Here is a 25,173-nt window from a genome sequence, read left to right as displayed (position 1 = left end):
GGGACATGGAAAATTTTTCAACAATCGAAATGGTCACATAGATAATATCTCAAATACGAAAAACGAGTATACCTATTCGTTCCTGAATAACCAAGACAACATATTGACAGAGAAAAAGTTGATACGATCATTGTTGGTACGTCAAAATGGTTGTCCACATTCTCAATCCCCCTCGAAAACCGGCCAGCGGGTAATTGGCGAGTCAAAATGTCGGTCATTTTGCGTTCCTGACATCAAATTACGCTTATTAACACAGCTTTCATGTTGAGTGACGAGTATCCGACTGTCCCTAACAAAAAATTTCGAAGCGAAATAATCGAGATATCCTACGTCATAGGACATGGAAAATTTTTTCAACAATCAAGATGGTCACATAGATAATATCTCAAATACGAAAAACGAGTATACCTATTCGTTCCTGAATAACCAAGACAACATATTGACAGAGAAAAAGTTGATGCGATTATTGTTGGTACGTCAAAATGGTGGTCCACATTCTCAATTCCCCTCGAAAACCGGCCAGCGGGTAATTGGCGAGTCAAAATGTCGGTCATTTTGCGTTCCTGACATCAAATTACGCTTATAAACACAGCTTTCATGTTGATTGACGAGTATCCGACTGTCCCTAACGAAAAATTTCGAAGGGAAAGCATCGAAAAGAACCACGGATGGGACTTGGAAAATTTTTTCAACAATCGAGATGGTCTCATAGATAATATCTCAAATACGAAAAACGAGTATACCTGTTCGTTCCTGAATAACCAAGACAACATATTGACAGAGAGAAAGTTGATAGGATTATTGTTGATACGTCAAGATGGTTGTCCACATTCTCAATCCCCCTCGAAAACCGGCCAGCGGGTAATTGGCGAGTCAAAATGTCGGTCATTTTGCGTTCCTGACATCAAATTACGCTTATTAACACAGCTTTCATGTTGAGTGACGAGTATCCGACTGTCCCTAACAAAAAATTTCGAAGCGCCATAATCGAGATATCCTACGTCATAGGACATGGAAAATTTTTTCAACAATCAAGATGGTCACATAGATAATATCTCAAATACGAAAAACGAGTATACCTATTCGTTCCTGAATAACCAAGACAACATATTGACAGAGAAAAAGTTGATGCGATTATTGTTGGTACGTCAAAATGGTGGTCCACATTCTCAATTCCCCTCGAAAACCGGCCAGCGGGTAATTGGCGAGTCAAAATGTCGATCATTTTGCGTTCCTGACATCAAATTACGCTTATAAACACAGCTTTCATGTTGATTGACGAGTATCCGACTGTCCCTAACGAAAAATTTCGAAGGGAAAGCATCGAAAAGAACCACGGATGGGACTTGGAAAATTTTTTCAACAATCGAGATGGTCTCATAGATAATATCTCAAATACGAAAAACGAGTATACCTGTTCGTTCCTGAATAACCAAGACAACATATTGACAGAGAGATAGTTGATACGATTATTGTTGATACGTCAAGATGGTTGTCCACATTCTCAATCCCCCTCGAAAACCGGCCAGCGGGTAATTGGCGAGTCAAAATGTCGGTCATTTTGCGTTCCTGACATCAAATTACGCTTATAAACACAGTTTTCATGTTGATTCACGAGTATCCGACTGTCCCTAACGAAAAATTTCGAAGCGCAAGAATTGAAAAATCCTACGTCATGGGACATGGAAAATTTTTCAACAATCGAAATGGTCACATAGATAATATCTCAAATACGAAAAACGAGTATACCTATTCGTTCCTCAATAACCAAGACAACATATTGACAGAGAAAAAGTTGATACGATCATTGTTGGTACGTCAAAATGGTTGTCCACATTCTCAATCCCCCTCGAAAACCGGCCAGCGGGTAATTGGCGAGTCAAAATGTCGGTCATTTTGCGTTCCTGACATCAAATTACGCTTATAAACACAGCTTTCATGTTGATTGACGAGTATCCGACTGTCCCTAACGAAAAATTTCGAAGCGAAAGAATCGAAAAATCCTACGTCATGGGACATGGAAAATTTTTTCAACAATCGAGATGGTCACATAGATAATATCTCAAATACGAAAAACGAGTATACCTATTCGTTCCTGAATAACCAAGACAACATATTGACAGAGAAAAAGTTGATGCGATTATTGTTCGTACGTCAAAATGGTTGTCCACATTCTCAATCCCCCTCGAAAACCGGCCAGCGGGTAATTGGCGAGTCAAAATGTCGGTCATTTTGCGTTCCTGACATCAAATTACGCTTATTAACACAGCTTTCATGTTGAGTGACGAGTATCCGACTGTCCCTAACAAAAAATTTCGAAGCGCCATAATCGAGATATCCTACGTCATAGGACATGGAAAATTTTTTCAACAATCAAGATGGTCACATAGATAATATCTCAAATACGAAAAACGAGTATACCTATTCGTTCCTGAATAACCAAGACAACATATTGACAGAGAAAAAGTTGATGCGATTATTGTTGGTACGTCAAAATGGTGGTCCACATTCTCAATTCCCCTCGAAAACCGGCCAGCGGGTAATTGGCGAGTCAAAATGTCGATCATTTTGCGTTCCTGACATCAAATTACGCTTATAAACACAGCTTTCATGTTGATTGACGAGTATCCGACTGTCCCTAACGAAAAATTTCGAAGGGAAAGCATCGAAAAGAACCACGGATGGGACTTGGAAAATTTTTTCAACAATCGAGAAGGTCTCATAGATAATATCTCAAATACGAAAAACGAGTATACCTGTTCGTTCCTGAATAACCAAGACAACATATTGACAGAGAGATAGTTGATACGATTATTGTTGATACGTCAAGATGGTTGTCCACATTCTCAATCCCCCTCGAAAACCGGCCAGCGGGTAATTGGCGAGTCAAAATGTCGGTCATTTTGCGTTCCTGACATCAAATTACGCTTATAAACACAGTTTTCATGTTGATTCACGAGTATCCGACTGTCCCTAACGAAAAATTTCGAAGCGCAAGAATTGAAAAATCCTACGTCATGGGACATGGAAAATTTTTCAACAATCGAAATGGTCACATAGATAATATCTCAAATACGAAAAACGAGTATACCTATTCGTTCCTCAATAACCAAGACAACATATTGACAGAGAAAAAGTTGATACGATCATTGTTGGTACGTCAAAATGGTTGTCCACATTCTCAATCCCCCTCGAAAACCGGCCAGCGGGTAATTGGCGAGTCAAAATGTCGGTCATTTTGCGTTCCTGACATCAAATTACGCTTATAAACACAGTTTTCATGTTGATTCACGAGTATCCGACTGTCCCTAACGAAAAATTTCGAAGCGCAAGAATTGAAAAATCCTACGTCATGGGACATGGAAAATTTTTCAACAATCGAAATGGTCACATAGATAATATCTCAAATACGAAAAACGAGTATACCTATTCGTTCCTGAATAACCAAGACAACATATTGACAGAGAAAAAGTTGATACGATCATTGTTGGTACGTCAAAATGGTTGTCCACATTCTCAATCCCCCTCGAAAACCGGCCAGCGGGTAATTGGCGAGTCAAAATGTCGGTCATTTTGCGTTCCTGACATCAAATTACGCTTATAAACACAGCTTTCATGTTGATTGACGAGTATCCGACTGTCCCTAACGAAAAATTTCGAAGCGAAAGAATCGAAAAATCCTCCGTCATGGGACATGGAAAATTTTTTCAACAATCGGGATGGTCACATAGATAATATCTCAAATACGAAAAACGAGTATACCTATTCGTTCCTGAATAACCAAGACAACATATTGACAGAGAAAAAGTTGATGCGATTATTGTTCGTACGTCAAAATGGTTGTCCACATTCTCAATCCCCCTCGAAAACCGGCCAGCGGGTAATTGGCGAGTCAAAATGTCGGTCATTTTGCGTTCCTGACATCAAATTACGCTTATAAACACAGCTTTCATGTTGATTGACGAGTATCCGACTGTCCCTAACGAAAAATTTCGAAGCGAAAGAATCGAAAAATCCTACGTCATGGGACATGGAAAATTTTTTCAACAATCGGGATGGTCACATAGATAATATCTCAAATACGAAAAACGAGTATACCTATTCGTTCCTGAATAACCAAGACAACATATTGACAGAGAAAAAGTTGATACGATCATTGTTGGTACGTCAAAATGGTTGTCCACATTCTCAATCCCCCTCGAAAACCGGCCAGCGGGTAATTGGCGAGTCAAAATGTCGGTCATTTTGCGTTCCTGACATCAAATTACGCTTATAAACACAGCTTTCATGTTGATTGACGAGTATCCGACTGTCCCTAACGAAAAATTTCGAAGCGAAAGAATCGAAAAATCCTACGTCATGGGACATGGAAAATTTTTTCAACAATCGGGATGGTCACATAGATAATATCTCAAATACGAAAAACGAGTATACCTATTCGTTCCTGAATAACCAAGACAACATATTGACAGAGAAAAAGTTGATGCGATTATTGTTGGTACGTCAAAATGGTTGTCCACAATCTCAATCCCCCTCGAAAACCGGCCAGCGGGTAATTGGCGAGTCAAAATGTCGGTCATTTTGCGTTCCTGACATCAAATTACGCTTATAAACACAGCTTTCATGTTGATTGACGAGTATCCGACTGTCCCTAACGAAAAATTTCGAAGGGAAAGCGTCGAAAAGAACCACGGATGGGACTTGGAAAATTTTTTCAACAATCGAGATGGTCTCATAGATAATATCTCAAATACGAAAAACGAGTATACCTATTCGTTCCTGAATAACCAAGACAACATATTGACAGAGAAAAAGTTGATACGATCATTGTTGGTACGTCAAAATGGTTGTCCACATTCTCAATCCCCCTCGAAAACCGGCCAGCGGGTAATTGGCGAGTCAAAATGTCGGTCATTTTGCGTTCCTGACATCAAATTACGCTTATTAACACAGCTTTCATGTTGAGTGACGAGTATCCGACTGTCCCTAACAAAAAATTTCGAAGCGAAATAATCGAGATATCCTACGTCATAGGACATGGAAAATTTTTTCAACAATCAAGATGGTCACATAGATAATATCTCAAATACGAAAAACGAGTATACCTATTCGTTCCTGAATAACCAAGACAACATATTGACAGAGAAAAAGTTGATGCGATTATTGTTGGTACGTCAAAATGGTGGTCCACATTCTCAATTCCCCTCGAAAACCGGCCAGCGGGTAATTGGCGAGTCAAAATGTCGGTCATTTTGCGTTCCTGACATCAAATTACGCTTATAAACACAGCTTTCATGTTGATTGACGAGTATCCGACTGTCCCTAACGAAAAATTTCGAAGCGAAATAATCGAGATATCCTACGTCATAGGACATGGAAAATTTTTTCAACAATCGAAATGGTCACATAGATAATATCTCAAATACGAAAAACGAGTATACCTATTCGTTCCTGAATAACCAAGACAACATATTGACAGAGAAAAAGTTGATACGATCATTGTTGGTACGTCAAAATGGTTGTCCACATTCTCAATCCCCCTCGAAAACCGGCCAGCGGGTAATTGGCGAGTCAAAATGTCGGTCATTTTGCGTTCCTGACATCAAATTACGCTTATTAACACAGCTTTCATGTTGAGTGACGAGTATCCGACTGTCCCTAACAAAAAATTTCGAAGCGAAATAATCGAGATATCCTACGTCATAGGACATGGAAAATTTTTTCAACAATCAAGATGGTCACATAGATAATATCTCAAATACGAAAAACGAGTATACCTATTCGTTCCTGAATAACCAAGACAACATATTGACAGAGAAAAAGTTGATGCGATTATTGTTGGTACGTCAAAATGGTGGTCCACATTCTCAATTCCCCTCGAAAACCGGCCAGCGGGTAATTGGCGAGTCAAAATGTCGGTCATTTTGCGTTCCTGACATCAAATTACGCTTATAAACACAGCTTTCATGTTGATTGACGAGTATCCGACTGTCCCTAACGAAAAATTTCGAAGGGAAAGCATCGAAAAGAACCACGGATGGGACTTGGAAAATTTTTTCAACAATCGAGATGGTCTCATAGATAATATCTCAAATACGAAAAACGAGTATACCTGTTCGTTCCTGAATAACCAAGACAACATATTGACAGAGAGAAAGTTGATAGGATTATTGTTGATACGTCAAGATGGTTGTCCACATTCTCAATCCCCCTCGAAAACCGGCCAGCGGGTAATTGGCGAGTCAAAATGTCGGTCATTTTGCGTTCCTGACATCAAATTACGCTTATTAACACAGCTTTCATGTTGAGTGACGAGTATCCGACTGTCCCTAACAAAAAATTTCGAAGCGCCATAATCGAGATATCCTACGTCATAGGACATGGAAAATTTTTTCAACAATCAAGATGGTCACATAGATAATATCTCAAATACGAAAAACGAGTATACCTATTCGTTCCTGAATAACCAAGACAACATATTGACAGAGAAAAAGTTGATGCGATTATTGTTGGTACGTCAAAATGGTTGTCCACAATCTCAATCCCCCTCGAAAACCGGCCAGCGGGTAATTGGCGAGTCAAAATGTCGGTCATTTTGCGTTCCTGACATCAAATTACGCTTATAAACACAGCTTTCATGTTGATTGACGAGTATCCGACTGTCCCTAACGAAAAATTTCGAAGGGAAAGCGTCGAAAAGAACCACGGATGGGACTTGGAAAATTTTTTCAACAATCGAGATGGTCTCATAGATAATATCTCAAATACGAAAAACGAGTATACCTATTCGTTCCTGAATAACCAAGACAACATATTGACAGAGAAAAAGTTGATACGATCATTGTTGGTACGTCAAAATGGTTGTCCACATTCTCAATCCCCCTCGAAAACCGGCCAGCGGGTAATTGGCGAGTCAAAATGTCGGTCATTTTGCGTTCCTGACATCAAATTACGCTTATTAACACAGCTTTCATGTTGAGTGACGAGTATCCGACTGTCCCTAACAAAAAATTTCGAAGCGAAATAATCGAGATATCCTACGTCATAGGACATGGAAAATTTTTTCAACAATCAAGATGGTCACATAGATAATATCTCAAATACGAAAAACGAGTATACCTATTCGTTCCTGAATAACCAAGACAACATATTGACAGAGAAAAAGTTGATGCGATTATTGTTGGTACGTCAAAATGGTGGTCCACATTCTCAATTCCCCTCGAAAACCGGCCAGCGGGTAATTGGCGAGTCAAAATGTCGGTCATTTTGCGTTCCTGACATCAAATTACGCTTATAAACACAGCTTTCATGTTGATTGACGAGTATCCGACTGTCCCTAACGAAAAATTTCGAAGCGAAATAATCGAGATATCCTACGTCATAGGACATGGAAAATTTTTTCAACAATCGAAATGGTCACATAGATAATATCTCAAATACGAAAAACGAGTATACCTATTCGTTCCTGAATAACCAAGACAACATATTGACAGAGAAAAAGTTGATACGATCATTGTTGGTACGTCAAAATGGTTGTCCACATTCTCAATCCCCCTCGAAAACCGGCCAGCGGGTAATTGGCGAGTCAAAATGTCGGTCATTTTGCGTTCCTGACATCAAATTACGCTTATTAACACAGCTTTCATGTTGAGTGACGAGTATCCGACTGTCCCTAACAAAAAATTTCGAAGCGAAATAATCGAGATATCCTACGTCATAGGACATGGAAAATTTTTTCAACAATCAAGATGGTCACATAGATAATATCTCAAATACGAAAAACGAGTATACCTATTCGTTCCTGAATAACCAAGACAACATATTGACAGAGAAAAAGTTGATGCGATTATTGTTGGTACGTCAAAATGGTGGTCCACATTCTCAATTCCCCTCGAAAACCGGCCAGCGGGTAATTGGCGAGTCAAAATGTCGGTCATTTTGCGTTCCTGACATCAAATTACGCTTATAAACACAGCTTTCATGTTGATTGACGAGTATCCGACTGTCCCTAACGAAAAATTTCGAAGGGAAAGCATCGAAAAGAACCACGGATGGGACTTGGAAAATTTTTTCAACAATCGAGATGGTCTCATAGATAATATCTCAAATACGAAAAACGAGTATACCTGTTCGTTCCTGAATAACCAAGACAACATATTGACAGAGAGAAAGTTGATAGGATTATTGTTGATACGTCAAGATGGTTGTCCACATTCTCAATCCCCCTCGAAAACCGGCCAGCGGGTAATTGGCGAGTCAAAATGTCGGTCATTTTGCGTTCCTGACATCAAATTACGCTTATTAACACAGCTTTCATGTTGAGTGACGAGTATCCGACTGTCCCTAACAAAAAATTTCGAAGCGCCATAATCGAGATATCCTACGTCATAGGACATGGAAAATTTTTTCAACAATCAAGATGGTCACATAGATAATATCTCAAATACGAAAAACGAGTATACCTATTCGTTCCTGAATAACCAAGACAACATATTGACAGAGAAAAAGTTGATGCGATTATTGTTGGTACGTCAAAATGGTTGTCCACAATCTCAATCCCCCTCGAAAACCGGCCAGCGGGTAATTGGCGAGTCAAAATGTCGGTCATTTTGCGTTCCTGACATCAAATTACGCTTATAAACACAGCTTTCATGTTGATTGACGAGTATCCGACTGTCCCTAACGAAAAATTTCGAAGGGAAAGCGTCGAAAAGAACCACGGATGGGACTTGGAAAATTTTTTCAACAATCGAGATGGTCTCATAGATAATATCTCAAATACGAAAAACGAGTATACCTATTCGTTCCTGAATAACCAAGACAACATATTGACAGAGAAAAAGTTGATACGATCATTGTTGGTACGTCAAAATGGTTGTCCACATTCTCAATCCCCCTCGAAAACCGGCCAGCGGGTAATTGGCGAGTCAAAATGTCGGTCATTTTGCGTTCCTGACATCAAATTACGCTTATTAACACAGCTTTCATGTTGAGTGACGAGTATCCGACTGTCCCTAACAAAAAATTTCGAAGCGAAATAATCGAGATATCCTACGTCATAGGACATGGAAAATTTTTTCAACAATCAAGATGGTCACATAGATAATATCTCAAATACGAAAAACGAGTATACCTATTCGTTCCTGAATAACCAAGACAACATATTGACAGAGAAAAAGTTGATGCGATTATTGTTGGTACGTCAAAATGGTGGTCCACATTCTCAATTCCCCTCGAAAACCGGCCAGCGGGTAATTGGCGAGTCAAAATGTCGGTCATTTTGCGTTCCTGACATCAAATTACGCTTATAAACACAGCTTTCATGTTGATTGACGAGTATCCGACTGTCCCTAACGAAAAATTTCGAAGCGAAATAATCGAGATATCCTACGTCATAGGACATGGAAAATTTTTTCAACAATCGAAATGGTCACATAGATAATATCTCAAATACGAAAAACGAGTATACCTATTCGTTCCTGAATAACCAAGACAACATATTGACAGAGAAAAAGTTGATACGATCATTGTTGGTACGTCAAAATGGTTGTCCACATTCTCAATCCCCCTCGAAAACCGGCCAGCGGGTAATTGGCGAGTCAAAATGTCGGTCATTTTGCGTTCCTGACATCAAATTACGCTTATTAACACAGCTTTCATGTTGAGTGACGAGTATCCGACTGTCCCTAACAAAAAATTTCGAAGCGAAATAATCGAGATATCCTACGTCATAGGACATGGAAAATTTTTTCAACAATCAAGATGGTCACATAGATAATATCTCAAATACGAAAAACGAGTATACCTATTCGTTCCTGAATAACCAAGACAACATATTGACAGAGAAAAAGTTGATGCGATTATTGTTGGTACGTCAAAATGGTGGTCCACATTCTCAATTCCCCTCGAAAACCGGCCAGCGGGTAATTGGCGAGTCAAAATGTCGGTCATTTTGCGTTCCTGACATCAAATTACGCTTATAAACACAGCTTTCATGTTGATTGACGAGTATCCGACTGTCCCTAACGAAAAATTTCGAAGGGAAAGCATCGAAAAGAACCACGGATGGGACTTGGAAAATTTTTTCAACAATCGAGATGGTCTCATAGATAATATCTCAAATACGAAAAACGAGTATACCTGTTCGTTCCTGAATAACCAAGACAACATATTGACAGAGAGAAAGTTGATAGGATTATTGTTGATACGTCAAGATGGTTGTCCACATTCTCAATCCCCCTCGAAAACCGGCCAGCGGGTAATTGGCGAGTCAAAATGTCGGTCATTTTGCGTTCCTGACATCAAATTACGCTTATTAACACAGCTTTCATGTTGAGTGACGAGTATCCGACTGTCCCTAACAAAAAATTTCGAAGCGCCATAATCGAGATATCCTACGTCATAGGACATGGAAAATTTTTTCAACAATCAAGATGGTCACATAGATAATATCTCAAATACGAAAAACGAGTATACCTATTCGTTCCTGAATAACCAAGACAACATATTGACAGAGAAAAAGTTGATGCGATTATTGTTCGTACGTCAAAATGGTTGTCCACATTCTCAATCCCCCTCGAAAACCGGCCAGCGGGTAATTGGCGAGTCAAAATGTCGGTCATTTTGCGTTCCTGACATCAAATTACGCTTATAAACACAGCTTTCATGTTGATTGACGAGTATCCGACTGTCCCTAACGAAACATTTCGAAGGGAAAGCATCGAAAAGAACCACGGATGGGACTTGGAAAATTTTTTCAACAATCGAGATGGTCTCATAGATAATATCTCAAATACGAAAGACGAGTATACCTGTTCGTTCCTGAATAACCAAGACAACATATTGACAGAGAGATAGTTGATACGATTATTGTTGATACGTCAAGATGGTTGTCCACATTCTCAATCCCCCTCGAAAACCGGCCAGCGGGTAATTGGCGAGTCAAAATGTCGGTCATTTTGCGTTCCTGACATCAAATTACGCTTATAAACACAGTTTTCATGTTGATTCACGAGTATCCGACTGTCCCTAACGAAAAATTTCGAAGCGCAAGAATTGAAAAATCCTACGTCATGGGACATGGAAAATTTTTCAACAATCGAAATGGTCACATAGATAATATCTCAAATACGAAAAACGAGTATACCTATTCGTTCCTCAATAACCAAGACAACATATTGACAGAGAAAAAGTTGATACGATCATTGTTGGTACGTCAAAATGGTTGTCCACATTCTCAATCCCCCTCGAAAACCGGCCAGCGGGTAATTGGCGAGTCAAAATGTCGGTCATTTTGCGTTCCTGACATCAAATTACGCTTATAAACACAGTTTTCATGTTGATTCACGAGTATCCGACTGTCCCTAACGAAAAATTTCGAAGCGCAAGAATTGAAAAATCCTACGTCATGGGACATGGAAAATTTTTCAACAATCGAAATGGTCACATAGATAATATCTCAAATACGAAAAACGAGTATACCTATTCGTTCCTGAATAACCAAGACAACATATTGACAGAGAAAAAGTTGATACGATCATTGTTGGTACGTCAAAATGGTTGTCCACATTCTCAATCCCCCTCGAAAACCGGCCAGCGGGTAATTGGCGAGTCAAAATGTCGGTCATTTTGCGTTCCTGACATCAAATTACGCTTATTAACACAGCTTTCATGTTGAGTGACGAGTATCCGACTGTCCCTAACAAAAAATTTCGAAGCGAAATAATCGAGATATCCTACGTCATAGGACATGGAAAATTTTTTCAACAATCAAGATGGTCACATAGATAATATCTCAAATACGAAAAACGAGTATACCTATTCGTTCCTGAATAACCAAGACAACATATTGACAGAGAAAAAGTTGATGCGATTATTGTTGGTACGTCAAAATGGTGGTCCACATTCTCAATTCCCCTCGAAAACCGGCCAGCGGGTAATTGGCGAGTCAAAATGTCGGTCATTTTGCGTTCCTGACATCAAATTACGCTTATAAACACAGCTTTCATGTTGATTGACGAGTATCCGACTGTCCCTAACGAAAAATTTCGAAGGGAAAGCATCGAAAAGAACCACGGATGGGACTTGGAAAATTTTTTCAACAATCGAGATGGTCTCATAGATAATATCTCAAATACGAAAAACGAGTATACCTGTTCGTTCCTGAATAACCAAGACAACATATTGACAGAGAGAAAGTTGATAGGATTATTGTTGATACGTCAAGATGGTTGTCCACATTCTCAATCCCCCTCGAAAACCGGCCAGCGGGTAATTGGCGAGTCAAAATGTCGGTCATTTTGCGTTCCTGACATCAAATTACGCTTATTAACACAGCTTTCATGTTGAGTGACGAGTATCCGACTGTCCCTAACAAAAAATTTCGAAGCGCCATAATCGAGATATCCTACGTCATAGGACATGGAAAATTTTTTCAACAATCAAGATGGTCACATAGATAATATCTCAAATACGAAAAACGAGTATACCTATTCGTTCCTGAATAACCAAGACAACATATTGACAGAGAAAAAGTTGATGCGATTATTGTTGGTACGTCAAAATGGTGGTCCACATTCTCAATTCCCCTCGAAAACCGGCCAGCGGGTAATTGGCGAGTCAAAATGTCGATCATTTTGCGTTCCTGACATCAAATTACGCTTATAAACACAGCTTTCATGTTGATTGACGAGTATCCGACTGTCCCTAACGAAAAATTTCGAAGGGAAAGCATCGAAAAGAACCACGGATGGGACTTGGAAAATTTTTTCAACAATCGAGATGGTCTCATAGATAATATCTCAAATACGAAAAACGAGTATACCTGTTCGTTCCTGAATAACCAAGACAACATATTGACAGAGAGATAGTTGATACGATTATTGTTGATACGTCAAGATGGTTGTCCACATTCTCAATCCCCCTCGAAAACCGGCCAGCGGGTAATTGGCGAGTCAAAATGTCGGTCATTTTGCGTTCCTGACATCAAATTACGCTTATAAACACAGTTTTCATGTTGATTCACGAGTATCCGACTGTCCCTAACGAAAAATTTCGAAGCGCAAGAATTGAAAAATCCTACGTCATGGGACATGGAAAATTTTTCAACAATCGAAATGGTCACATAGATAATATCTCAAATACGAAAAACGAGTATACCTATTCGTTCCTCAATAACCAAGACAACATATTGACAGAGAAAAAGTTGATACGATCATTGTTGGTACGTCAAAATGGTTGTCCACATTCTCAATCCCCCTCGAAAACCGGCCAGCGGGTAATTGGCGAGTCAAAATGTCGGTCATTTTGCGTTCCTGACATCAAATTACGCTTATAAACACAGCTTTCATGTTGATTGACGAGTATCCGACTGTCCCTAACGAAAAATTTCGAAGCGAAAGAATCGAAAAATCCTACGTCATGGGACATGGAAAATTTTTTCAACAATCGAGATGGTCACATAGATAATATCTCAAATACGAAAAACGAGTATACCTATTCGTTCCTGAATAACCAAGACAACATATTGACAGAGAAAAAGTTGATGCGATTATTGTTCGTACGTCAAAATGGTTGTCCACATTCTCAATCCCCCTCGAAAACCGGCCAGCGGGTAATTGGCGAGTCAAAATGTCGGTCATTTTGCGTTCCTGACATCAAATTACGCTTATTAACACAGCTTTCATGTTGAGTGACGAGTATCCGACTGTCCCTAACAAAAAATTTCGAAGCGCCATAATCGAGATATCCTACGTCATAGGACATGGAAAATTTTTTCAACAATCAAGATGGTCACATAGATAATATCTCAAATACGAAAAACGAGTATACCTATTCGTTCCTGAATAACCAAGACAACATATTGACAGAGAAAAAGTTGATGCGATTATTGTTGGTACGTCAAAATGGTGGTCCACATTCTCAATTCCCCTCGAAAACCGGCCAGCGGGTAATTGGCGAGTCAAAATGTCGATCATTTTGCGTTCCTGACATCAAATTACGCTTATAAACACAGCTTTCATGTTGATTGACGAGTATCCGACTGTCCCTAACGAAAAATTTCGAAGGGAAAGCATCGAAAAGAACCACGGATGGGACTTGGAAAATTTTTTCAACAATCGAGAAGGTCTCATAGATAATATCTCAAATACGAAAAACGAGTATACCTGTTCGTTCCTGAATAACCAAGACAACATATTGACAGAGAGATAGTTGATACGATTATTGTTGATACGTCAAGATGGTTGTCCACATTCTCAATCCCCCTCGAAAACCGGCCAGCGGGTAATTGGCGAGTCAAAATGTCGGTCATTTTGCGTTCCTGACATCAAATTACGCTTATAAACACAGTTTTCATGTTGATTCACGAGTATCCGACTGTCCCTAACGAAAAATTTCGAAGCGCAAGAATTGAAAAATCCTACGTCATGGGACATGGAAAATTTTTCAACAATCGAAATGGTCACATAGATAATATCTCAAATACGAAAAACGAGTATACCTATTCGTTCCTCAATAACCAAGACAACATATTGACAGAGAAAAAGTTGATACGATCATTGTTGGTACGTCAAAATGGTTGTCCACATTCTCAATCCCCCTCGAAAACCGGCCAGCGGGTAATTGGCGAGTCAAAATGTCGGTCATTTTGCGTTCCTGACATCAAATTACGCTTATAAACACAGTTTTCATGTTGATTCACGAGTATCCGACTGTCCCTAACGAAAAATTTCGAAGCGCAAGAATTGAAAAATCCTACGTCATGGGACATGGAAAATTTTTCAACAATCGAAATGGTCACATAGATAATATCTCAAATACGAAAAACGAGTATACCTATTCGTTCCTGAATAACCAAGACAACATATTGACAGAGAAAAAGTTGATACGATCATTGTTGGTACGTCAAAATGGTTGTCCACATTCTCAATCCCCCTCGAAAACCGGCCAGCGGGTAATTGGCGAGTCAAAATGTCGGTCATTTTGCGTTCCTGACATCAAATTACGCTTATAAACACAGCTTTCATGTTGATTGACGAGTATCCGACTGTCCCTAACGAAAAATTTCGAAGCGAAAGAATCGAAAAATCCTCCGTCATGGGACATGGAAAATTTTTTCAACAATCGGGATGGTCACATAGATAATATCTCAAATACGAAAAACGAGTATACCTATTCGTTCCTGAATAACCAAGACAACATATTGACAGAGAAAAAGTTGATGCGATTATTGTTCGTACGTCAAAATGGTTGTCCACATTCTCAATCCCCCTCGAAAACCGGCCAGCGGGTAATTGGCGAGTCAAAATGTCGGTCATTTTGCGTTCCTGACATCAAATTACGCTTATAAACACAGCTTTCATGTTGATTGACGAGTATCCGACTGTCCCTAACGAAAAATTTCGAAGCGAAAGAATCGAAAAATCCTACGTCATGGGACATGGAAAATTTTTTCAACAATCGGGATGGTCACATAGATAATATCTCAAATACGAAAAACGAGTATACCTATTCGTTCCTGAATAACCAAGACAACATATTGACAGAGAAAAAGTTGATACGATCATTGTTGGTACGTCAAAATGGTTGTCCACATTCTCAATCCCCCTCGAAAACCGGCCAGCGGGTAATTGGCGAGTCAAAATGTCGGTCATTTTGCGTTCCTGACATCAAATTACGCTTATAAACACAGCTTTCATGTTGATTGACGAGTATCCGACTGTCCCTAACGAAAAATTTCGAAGCGAAAGAATCGAAAAATCCTACGTCATGGGACATGGAAAATTTTTTCAACAATCGGGATGGTCACATAGATAATATCTCAAATACGAAAAACGAGTATACCTATTCGTTCCTGAATAACCAAGACAACATATTGACAGAGAAAAAGTTGATGCGATTATTGTTGGTACGTCAAAATGGTTGTCCACAATCTCAATCCCCCTCGAAAACCGGCCAGCGGGTAATTGGCGAGTCAAAATGTCGGTCATTTTGCGTTCCTGACATCAAATTACGCTTATAAACACAGCTTTCATGTTGATTGACGAGTATCCGACTGTCCCTAACGAAAAATTTCGAAGGGAAAGCGTCGAAAAGAACCACGGATGGGACTTGGAAAATTTTTTCAACAATCGAGATGGTCTCATAGATAATATCTCAAATACGAAAAACGAGTATACCTATTCGTTCCTGAATAACCAAGACAACATATTGACAGAGAAAAAGTTGATACGATCATTGTTGGTACGTCAAAATGGTTGTCCACATTCTCAATCCCCCTCGAAAACCGGCCAGCGGGTAATTGGCGAGTCAAAATGTCGGTCATTTTGCGTTCCTGACATCAAATTACGCTTATTAACACAGCTTTCATGTTGAGTGACGAGTATCCGACTGTCCCTAACAAAAAATTTCGAAGCGAAATAATCGAGATATCCTACGTCATAGGACATGGAAAATTTTTTCAACAATCAAGATGGTCACATAGATAATATCTCAAATACGAAAAACGAGTATACCTATTCGTTCCTGAATAACCAAGACAACATATTGACAGAGAAAAAGTTGATGCGATTATTGTTGGTACGTCAAAATGGTGGTCCACATTCTCAATTCCCCTCGAAAACCGGCCAGCGGGTAATTGGCGAGTCAAAATGTCGGTCATTTTGCGTTCCTGACATCAAATTACGCTTATAAACACAGCTTTCATGTTGATTGACGAGTATCCGACTGTCCCTAACGAAAAATTTCGAAGCGAAATAATCGAGATATCCTACGTCATAGGACATGGAAAATTTTTTCAACAATCGAAATGGTCACATAGATAATATCTCAAATACGAAAAACGAGTATACCTATTCGTTCCTGAATAACCAAGACAACATATTGACAGAGAAAAAGTTGATACGATCATTGTTGGTACGTCAAAATGGTTGTCCACATTCTCAATCCCCCTCGAAAACCGGCCAGCGGGTAATTGGCGAGTCAAAATGTCGGTCATTTTGCGTTCCTGACATCAAATTACGCTTATTAACACAGCTTTCATGTTGAGTGACGAGTATCCGACTGTCCCTAACAAAAAATTTCGAAGCGAAATAATCGAGATATCCTACGTCATAGGACATGGAAAATTTTTTCAACAATCAAGATGGTCACATAGATAATATCTCAAATACGAAAAACGAGTATACCTATTCGTTCCTGAATAACCAAGACAACATATTGACAGAGAAAAAGTTGATGCGATTATTGTTGGTACGTCAAAATGGTGGTCCACATTCTCAATTCCCCTCGAAAACCGGCCAGCGGGTAATTGGCGAGTCAAAATGTCGGTCATTTTGCGTTCCTGACATCAAATTACGCTTATAAACACAGCTTTCATGTTGATTGACGAGTATCCGACTGTCCCTAACGAAAAATTTCGAAGGGAAAGCATCGAAAAGAACCACGGATGGGACTTGGAAAATTTTTTCAACAATCGAGATGGTCTCATAGATAATATCTCAAATACGAAAAACGAGTATACCTGTTCGTTCCTGAATAACCAAGACAACATATTGACAGAGAGAAAGTTGATAGGATTATTGTTGATACGTCAAGATGGTTGTCCACATTCTCAATCCCCCTCGAAAACCGGCCAGCGGGTAATTGGCGAGTCAAAATGTCGGTCATTTTGCGTTCCTGACATCAAATTACGCTTATTAACACAGCTTTCATGTTGAGTGACGAGTATCCGACTGTCCCTAACAAAAAATTTCGAAGCGCCATAATCGAGATATCCTACGTCATAGGACATGGAAAATTTTTTCAACAATCAAGATGGTCACATAGATAATATCTCAAATACGAAAAACGAGTATACCTATTCGTTCCTGAATAACCAAGACAACATATTGACAGAGAAAAAGTTGATGCGATTATTGTTGGTACGTCAAAATGGTTGTCCACAATCTCAATCCCCCTCGAAAACCGGCCAGCGGGTAATTGGCGAGTCAAAATGTCGGTCATTTTGCGTTCCTGACATCAAATTACGCTTATAAACACAGCTTTCATGTTGATTGACGAGTATCCGACTGTCCCTAACGAAAAATTTCGAAGGGAAAGCGTCGAAAAGAACCACGGATGGGACTTGGAAAATTTTTTCAACAATCGAGATGGTCTCATAGATAATATCTCAAATACGAAAAACGAGTATACCTATTCGTTCCTGAATAACCAAGACAACATATTGACAGAGAAAAAGTTGATACGATCATTGTTGGTACGTCAAAATGGTTGTCCACATTCTCAATCCCCCTCGAAAACCGGCCAGCGGGTAATTGGCGAGTCAAAATGTCGGTCATTTTGCGTTCCTGACATCAAATTACGCTTATTAACACAGCTTTCATGTTGAGTGACGAGTATCCGACTGTCCCTAACAAAAAATTTCGAAGCGAAATAATCGAGATATCCTACGTCATAGGACATGGAAAATTTTTTCAACAATCAAGATGGTCACATAGATAATATCTCAAATACGAAAAACGAGTATACCTATTCGTTCCTGAATAACCAAGACAACATATTGACAGAGAAAAAGTTGATGCGATTATTGTTGGTACGTCAAAATGGTGGTCCACATTCTCAATTCCCCTCGAAAACCGGCCAGCGGGTAATTGGCGAGTCAAAATGTCGGTCATTTTGCGTTCCTGACATCAAATTACGCTTATAAACACAGCTTTCATGTTGATTGACGAGTATCCGACTGTCCCTAACGAAAAATTTCGAAGCGAAATAATCGAGATATCCTACGTCATAGGACATGGAAAATTTTTTCAACAATCGAAATGGTCACATAGATAATATCTCAAATACGAAAAACGAGTATACCTATTCGTTCCTGAATAACCAAGACAACATATTGACAGAGAAAAAGTTGATACGATCATTGTTGGTACGTCAAAATGGTTGTCCACATTCTCAATCCCCCTCGAAAACCGGCCAGCGGGTAATTGGCGAGTCAAAATGTCGGTCATTTTGCGTTCCTGACATCAAATTACGCTTATTAACACAGCTTTCATGTTGAGTGACGAGTATCCGACTGTCCCTAACAAAAAATTTCGAAGCGAAATAATCGAGATATCCTACGTCATAGGACATGGAAAATTTTTTCAACAATCAAGATGGTCACATAGATAATATCTCAAATACGAAAAACGAGTATACCTATTCGTTCCTGAATAACCAAGACAACATATTGACAGAGAAAAAGTTGATGCGATTATTGTTGGTACGTCAAAATGGTGGTCCACATTCTCAATTCCCCTCGAAAACCGGCCAGCGGGTAATTGGCGAGTCAAAATGTCGGTCATTTTGCGTTCCTGACATCAAATTACGCTTATAAACACAGCTTTCATGTTGATTGACGAGTATCCGACTGTCCCTAACGAAAAATTTCGAAGGGAAAGCATCGAAAAGAACCACGGATGGGACTTGGAAAATTTTTTCAACAATCGAGATGGTCTCATAGATAATATCTCAAATACGAAAAACGAGTATACCTGTTCGTTCCTGAATAACCAAGACAACATATTGACAGAGAGAAAGTTGATAGGATTATTGTTGATACGTCAAGATGGTTGTCCACATTCTCAATCCCCCTCGAAAACCGGCCAGCGGGTAATTGGCGAGTCAAAATGTCGGTCATTTTGCGTTCCTGACATCAAATTACGCTTATTAACACAGCTTTCATGTTGAGTGACGAGTATCCGACTGTCCCTAACAAAAAATTTCGAAGCGCCATAATCGAGATATCCTACGTCATAGGACATGGAAAATTTTTTCAACAATCAAGATGGTCACATAGATAATATCTCAAATACGAAAAACGAGTATACCTATTCGTTCCTGAATAACCAAGACAACATATTGACAGAGAAAAAGTTGATGCGATTATTGTTGGTACGTCAAAATGGTTGTCCACAATCTCAATCCCCCTCGAAAACCGGCCAGCGGGTAATTGGCGAGTCAAAATGTCGGTCATTTTGCGTTCCTGACATCAAATTACGCTTATAAACACAGCTTTCATGTTGATTGACGAGTATCCGACTGTCCCTAACGAAAAATTTCGAAGGGAAAGCGTCGAAAAGAACCACGGATGGGACTTGGAAAATTTTTTCAACAATCGAGATGGTCTCATAGATAATATCTCAAATACGAAAAACGAGTATACCTATTCGTTCCTGAATAACCAAGACAACATATTGACAGAGAAAAAGTTGATACGATCATTGTTGGTACGTCAAAATGGTTGTCCACATTCTCAATCCCCCTCGAAAACCGGCCAGCGGGTAATTGGCGAGTCAAAATGTCGGTCATTTTGCGTTCCTGACATCAAATTACGCTTATTAACACAGCTTTCATGTTGAGTGACGAGTATCCGACTGTCCCTAACAAAAAATTTCGAAGCGAAATAATCGAGATATCCTACGTCATAGGACATGGAAAATTTTTTCAACAATCAAGATGGTCACATAGATAATATCTCAAATACGAAAAACGAGTATACCTATTCGTTCCTGAATAACCAAGACAACATATTGACAGAGAAAAAGTTGATGCGATTATTGTTGGTACGTCAAAATGGTGGTCCACATTCTCAATTCCCCTCGAAAACCGGCCAGCGGGTAATTGGCGAGTCAAAATGTCGGTCATTTTGCGTTCCTGACATCAAATTACGCTTATAAACACAGCTTTCATGTTGATTGACGAGTATCCGACTGTCCCTAACGAAAAATTTCGAAGCGAAATAATCGAGATATCCTACGTCATAGGACATGGAAAATTTTTTCAACAATCGAAATGGTCACATAGATAATATCTCAAATACGAAAAACGAGTATACCTATTCGTTCCTGAATAACCAAGACAACATATTGACAGAGAAAAAGTTGATACGATCATTGTTGGTACGTCAAAATGGTTGTCCACATTCTCAATCCCCCTCGAAAACCGGCCAGCGGGTAATTGGCGAGTCAAAATGTCGGTCATTTTGCGTTCCTGACATCAAATTACGCTTATTAACACAGCTTTCATGTTGAGTGACGAGTATCCGACTGTCCCTAACAAAAAATTTCGAAGCGAAATAATCGAGATATCCTACGTCATAGGACATGGAAAATTTTTTCAACAATCAAGATGGTCACATAGATAATATCTCAAATACGAAAAACGAGTATACCTATTCGTTCCTGAATAACCAAGACAACATATTGACAGAGAAAAAGTTGATGCGATTATTGTTGGTACGTCAAAATGGTGGTCCACATTCTCAATTCCCCTCGAAAACCGGCCAGCGGGTAATTGGCGAGTCAAAATGTCGGTCATTTTGCGTTCCTGACATCAAATTACGCTTATAAACACAGCTTTCATGTTGATTGACGAGTATCCGACTGTCCCTAACGAAAAATTTCGAAGGGAAAGCATCGAAAAGAACCACGGATGGGACTTGGAAAATTTTTTCAACAATCGAGATGGTCTCATAGATAATATCTCAAATACGAAAAACGAGTATACCTGTTCGTTCCTGAATAACCAAGACAACATATTGACAGAGAGAAAGTTGATAGGATTATTGTTGATACGTCAAGATGGTTGTCCACATTCTCAATCCCCCTCGAAAACCGGCCAGCGGGTAATTGGCGAGTCAAAATGTCGGTCATTTTGCGTTCCTGACATCAAATTACGCTTATTAACACAGCTTTCATGTTGAGTGACGAGTATCCGACTGTCCCTAACAAAAAATTTCGAAGCGCCATAATCGAGATATCCTACGTCATAGGACATGGAAAATTTTTTCAACAATCAAGATGGTCACATAGATAATATCTCAAATACGAAAAACGAGTATACCTATTCGTTCCTGAATAACCAAGACAACATATTGACAGAGAAAAAGTTGATGCGATTATTGTTGGTACGTCAAAATGGTGGTCCACATTCTCAATTCCCCTCGAAAACCGGCCAGCGGGTAATTGGCGAGTCAAAATGTCGATCATTTTGCGTTCCTGACATCAAATTACGCTTATAAACACAGCTTTCATGTTGATTGACGAGTATCCGACTGTCCCTAACGAAAAATTTCGAAGGGAAAGCATCGAAAAGAACCACGGATGGGACTTGGAAAATTTTTTCAACAATCGAGATGGTCTCATAGATAATATCTCAAATACGAAAAACGAGTATACCTGTTCGTTCCTGAATAACCAAGACAACATATTGACAGAGAGATAGTTGATACGATTATTGTTGATACGTCAAGATGGTTGTCCACATTCTCAATCCCCCTCGAAAACCGGCCAGCGGGTAATTGGCGAGTCAAAATGTCGGTCATTTTGCGTTCCTGACATCAAATTACGCTTATAAACACAGTTTTCATGTTGATTCACGAGTATCCGACTGTCCCTAACGAAAAATTTCGAAGCGCAAGAATTGAAAAATCCTACGTCATGGGACATGGAAAATTTTTCAACAATCGAAATGGTCACATAGATAATATCTCAAATACGAAAAACGAGTATACCTATTCGTTCCTCAATAACCAAGACAACATATTGACAGAGAAAAAGTTGATACGATCATTGTTGGTACGTCAAAATGGTTGTCCACATTCTCAATCCCCCTCGAAAACCGGCCAGCGGGTAATTGGCGAGTCAAAATGTCGGTCATTTTGCGTTCCTGACATCAAATTACGCTTATAAACACAGCTTTCATGTTGATTGACGAGTATCCGACTGTCCCTAACGAAAAATTTCGAAGCGAAAGAATCGAAAAATCCTACGTCATGGGACATGGAAAATTTTTTCAACAATCGAGATGGTCACATAGATAATATCTCAAATACGAAAAACGAGTATACCTATTCGTTCCTGAATAACCAAGACAACATATTGACAGAGAAAAAGTTGATGCGATTATTGTTCGTACGTCAAAATGGTTGTCCACATTCTCAATCCCCCTCGAAAACCGGCCAGCGGGTAATTGGCGAGTCAAAATGTCGGTCATTTTGCGTTCCTGACATCAAATTACGCTTATAAACACAGCTTTCATGTTGATTGACGAGTATCCGACTGTCCCTAACGAAAAATTTCGAAGGGAAAGCATCGAAAAGAACCACGGATGGGACTTGGAAAATTTTTTCAACAATCGAGAAGGTCTCATAGATAATATCTCAAATACGAAAAACGAGTATACCTGTTCGTTCCTGAATAACCAAGACAACATATTGACAGAGAGATAGTTGATACGATTATTGTTGATACGTCAAGATGGTTGTCCACATTCTCAATCCCCCTCGAAAACCGGCCAGCGGGTAATTGGCGAGTCAAAATGTCGGTCATTTTGCGTTCCTGACATCAAATTACGCTTATAAACACAGTTTTCATGTTGATTCACGAGTATCCGACTGTCCCTAACGAAAAATTTCGAAGCGCAAGAATTGAAAAATCCTACGTCATGGGACATGGAAAATTTTTCAACAATCGAAATGGTCACATAGATAATATCTCAAATACGAAAAACGAGTATACCTATTCGTTCCTCAATAACCAAGACAACATATTGACAGAGAAAAAGTTGATGCGATTATTGTTGGTACGTCAAAATGGTGGTCCACATTCTCAATTCCCCTCGAAAACCGGCCAGCGGGTAATTGGCGAGTCAAAATGTCGATCATTTTGCGTTCCTGACATCAAATTACGCTTATAAACACAGCTTTCATGTTGATTGACGAGTATCCGACTGTCCCTAACGAAAAATTTCGAAGGGAAAGCATCGAAAAGAACCACGGATGGGACTTGGAAAATTTTTTCAACAATCGAGATGGTCTCATAGATAATATCTCAAATACGAAAAACGAGTATACCTGTTCGTTCCTGAATAACCAAGACAACATATTGACAGAGAGATAGTTGATACGATTATTGTTGATACGTCAAGATGGTTGTCCACATTCTCAATCCCCCTCGAAAACCGGCCAGCGGGTAATTGGCGAGTCAAAATGTCGGTCATTTTGCGTTCCTGACATCAAATTACGCTTATAAACACAGTTTTCATGTTGATTCACGAGTATCCGACTGTCCCTAACGAAAAATTTCGAAGCGCAAGAATTGAAAAATCCTACGTCATGGGACATGGAAAATTTTTCAACAATCGAAATGGTCACATAGATAATATCTCAAATACGAAAAACGAGTATACCTATTCGTTCCTCAATAACCAAGACAACATATTGACAGAGAAAAAGTTGATACGATCATTGTTGGTACGTCAAAATGGTTGTCCACATTCTCAATCCCCCTCGAAAACCGGCCAGCGGGTAATTGGCGAGTCAAAATGTCGGTCATTTTGCGTTCCTGACATCAAATTACGCTTATAAACACAGCTTTCATGTTGATTGACGAGTATCCGACTGTCCCTAACGAAAAATTTCGAAGCGAAAGAATCGAAAAATCCTACGTCATGGGACATGGAAAATTTTTTCAACAATCGGGATGGTCACATAGATAATATCTCAAATACGAAAAACGAGTATACCTATTCGTTCCTGAATAACCAAGACAACATATTGACAGAGAAAAAGTTGATGCGATTATTGTTCGTACGTCAAAATGGTTGTCCACATTCTCAATCCCCCTCGAAAACCGGCCAGCGGGTAATTGGCGAGTCAAAATGTCGGTCATTTTGCGTTCCTGACATCAAATTACGCTTATAAACACAGTTTTCATGTTGATTGACGAGTATCCGACTGTCCCTAACAAAAAATTTCGAAGCGAAATAATCGAGATATCCTACGTCATAGGACATGAAAAATTTTTTCAACAATCGAGATGGTCACATTGATAATATCTCAAATACGAAAAACGAGTATACCTGTTCGTTCCTGAATAACCAAGACAACATATTGACAGAGAGAAAGTTGATACGATTATTGTTGATACGTCAAGATGGTGGTCCACATTCTCAATTCCCCTCGAAAACCGGCCAGCGGGTAATTGGCGAGTCAAAATGTCGATCATTTTGCGTTCCTGACATCAAATTACGCTTATAAACACAGCTTTCATGTTGATTGACGAGTATCCGACTGTCCCTAACGAAAAATTTCGAAGGGAAAGCATCGAAAAGAACCACGGATGGGACTTG

Source organism: Diachasmimorpha longicaudata, unplaced genomic scaffold (assembly GCF_034640455.1).
Source record: "Diachasmimorpha longicaudata isolate KC_UGA_2023 unplaced genomic scaffold, iyDiaLong2 ctg00000070.1, whole genome shotgun sequence".
In the NCBI taxonomy this organism is placed as follows: domain Eukaryota; kingdom Metazoa; phylum Arthropoda; class Insecta; order Hymenoptera; family Braconidae; genus Diachasmimorpha; species Diachasmimorpha longicaudata.
This window is presented reverse-complemented; position numbering follows the sequence as displayed.